Below are 3,422 nucleotides of genomic sequence, written 5' to 3' on the forward strand. Positions count from 1 at the left end.
TTAACCCAATCATTCCCGAAATCTAATCAAATTGTCTTTGGATCATGGCCAATCATCCCACCAAATTTCACGAGATTCTGTCTAAAAGTTGTTGAAGCATGCGAATCACAAGCACACACACAGACATGCAAACATACGCCTATCAAAACATAGCTTCAACGCAACGAAATAACCGGAGGTAAAAGAAGAAGAAGAAAAAAAAAAGCATTCCTCATATGAAGGTATTAAAACTTTCCGTGAAACCGAATATGCATTACTTACCTTTGATAATTTTCACCGGAATTCTCTAAATTCATCAATAACTTAGACACGGCATGAACTCTTTCATGGACGGTCTAAGTCATCATGTTCCAGTGGATTTTATTCATAAACATTCAACAAAACTTTATCATCATCGAGGCTTAGGGTATGCTAATGGTTCAAAGATGTTTAAAACAAAACTTTATCTTCTATGCCTACGGTATGCTAACGGTGTAAAGATGTTTATATTAAAACTTTATCACATAGGCCTAGGGTATGGTAACGGTTTAAAGATGTTTAAAACAAAACTTTATCATCTATGTCCTGGCTATGCTAACAGTTTAAAGATGTTTAAAACAAAACTTAATATTCAATATATGCCTAGGGTATGCTAATGATGTTTAAAACAAAACTTTATCATCAGATAGACCTAGGGTATGCTAATGATTTAAAGATGTTTAAAACATAACTTTGTGGTCATCCAGGCCTAGGGTATGCTAACGGTTTAAAGATATTTAAAACAAAACTTTGTTGTCATCTAGCCGTAGGGTATGCTAACAGTTTAAAGATTTTTAAAACAAAACCTTGTTGTCATCTAGGCCTAAGGTATGCTAACGGTATAAAGATGTTTAAAACAAAACTTTGTTTTCATCTAGGCCTAGGATATGCTAACGATTTAAAGATATTTAAAACAAAACTTCATCATCTAGGTACGGAATGCTAACGGTTTGTAGATGTTTAAACCAAAACTTTTAAATCAGCTAGACCTGTGGTATGCTAACGGCTTAAAGATTGTTAAAAAAAAACTTTGTCGTCATCTAGGCCTAAGGTATGCTAACGGTTTAAAGATGTGTAAAACAAATCTTTGTCATCATCTAGGCCTAAAGTATGCTAACAATTTACTGATGTTTAAAACAAAACTCTGTCATCATCTAAGCCTAGGGTATGGTAATGGTTTAAGATTTTTAAAACAATACTTTGTCGTCATCTAGGCCTAGTTTATGCTAATGATTTAAAGATATTTAAAACAAAAGTTTATCATCACCTAGACCTGGGGTATGCTAACGGTTTAAAGATGTTTAAAACAAAACTTTATCTTCTATGCCTAGGGTATGCTAACAGTTTAAAGATGTTAAAAACAAAACTTTATCATCAGCTAGACCTAGGGTATGCTAACGATTTAAAGGTGCTTTAAAACAAAACTTTGTTGTCATCTAAGCCTAGGTTATGCTAATGGTTTAAAGATGTTTAAAACAAAACTTTGTAGTCATCTAGGGCTAGGGTATGCTAACAGTTTAAAGATTTTTTTAAACAAAACTTTGTCGTAATCTAGGCTAGGGTATGCTAACAGTTTAAAGATGTTTAAAACAAAACTTTATCTTTTATGCCTAGGGTATGCTAACGGTTTAAAGAGGTTAAAAACAAAACTTTATCATCAGCTAGACCTAGGGTATGCTAACGATTTAAAGGTGTTTTAAAACAAAACTTTGTTGTCATCTAGGCCTAGGGTATGCTAACGGTTTAGAGATTTTTAAAACAAAACTTTGTCGTCATCTAGGCTAGGGTATGCTAACGGTTTGAGATTTTGAAAACAAAACTTTATCGTCATCTACTAGGGTATGCTAACGATTTAGTATGTTGAAACAAAACTTTATCATCAGCTACACCTAGGGTATGTTACCGATTTAAAGATGCTTGAAACGAAACTTTGTTTTTATCTAAGCCTAGGGTATGCAAACGATCTAAAGATGTTTAAGGCAAAACTTTGTTTTTATCTAGGCCTAGGGTATGCTAACGGTTTAAAGATGTTTAAAACAAAACTTTATCATCTAGGTCTAGGGTATCCTAGCGGTTTAAAGATATTTAAAACAAAACTTTGTTTTCATCTAGGCCTAATGTATGCTAACGGTTTAAAGATGTTTAAAACAAAACTTTATCATCTAGGCTTAGGGTATGCTAACGGTTTAAAGATGTTTAAAACAAAACTTTATCATCTAGGCCTAGGGTATGCTAACGGTTTAAAGATGTTTAAAACAAAACTTTATCATCTAGGCCTAGGGTATGCTAACGGTTTAATGATATTTAAAACAAAACTTTATCATCAGCTAGACCTTGGGTATGCGAACGGTTTAAAGATATTTAAAACAAAACTTTGTTGTCATCTAGGCGTAGGGTATGCTAACGGCTTAAAGATTTTTAAAACAAAACTTCGTCATCATCTAGGCCTGGGGGTATGCTAACGGTTTAAAGATGTTAAAATCAAAACTTTATCTTCTAGGCCTAGGGTATGCTACCGATTTAAAGATGTTTAAAACAAAACTTTATCCTGTAGGCCTATGATATGCTATCGGCTTAAAGATGTTTACAATTGTTTTCCATCTAGAGATCGGTTATATCTGGACCGTTCTAGATCCCTTCTGAATCTGGCGCAGGAGAGAGGTAGCAAACAGCTGCGAAACTGTGTGCGTAAGTGGCAATAGTAAACAATAATTTTAAATTTCCTGCTCGTATCTGCAACTGCCAGCACCTGCTCAACCGCTATATGGGTATACACAGTCAAAGAATGAATGGAGAATAATGGATGCCTTAGCACGATAGCTTTGAGGTATCGTAAGTGACAAACGATAGATCACAAAGGGTGAATATACCGAAACCTGTAGTGTAAATATTTCATTATTATCTATCAATTGTTTCAGCCTTGTATAACCATGCACATCAGTAGCCTATATTTAAAGCAGGGATCTATTCTGATTAACTATGAGAGAGAGAGAGAGAGAGAGAGAGAGAGAGAGAGAGAGAGAGAGAGAGAGAGAGAGAGAGACCATGTTTTTAGTTGTTTTTTTTTTTATTGATATTAAATAGCGTTGCCCGTGCAACGAAACTTTATTGTGGAATATTCATTACTCAGTTACAGCTATTGCCAGAGAAGAATAACACCGTTCAAGATATAGTATATTTTAGGAGTCATCATCATTATCAGCCGTAACTAGTCCACTGCAGGACAGAGACCTCAGACATGCCTTCTACTCTGGTCTGTTATGGTTATTCTCTGCCGGTCTGTGCCCGTGAATTTCCTTAGTTCGTTAATCCAGCGTCTTCTCTTTCTTCCCCTGCTTCTTTTGCAATCTCTAGGGACCCATTCTGTTATTCTTAATGTCCTTATATTGGCAGTCATTCTCATT

Source organism: Palaemon carinicauda, chromosome 8, assembly GCF_036898095.1.
Source record: "Palaemon carinicauda isolate YSFRI2023 chromosome 8, ASM3689809v2, whole genome shotgun sequence".
Classification (NCBI taxonomy): Eukaryota; Metazoa; Arthropoda; class Malacostraca; order Decapoda; family Palaemonidae; genus Palaemon; species Palaemon carinicauda.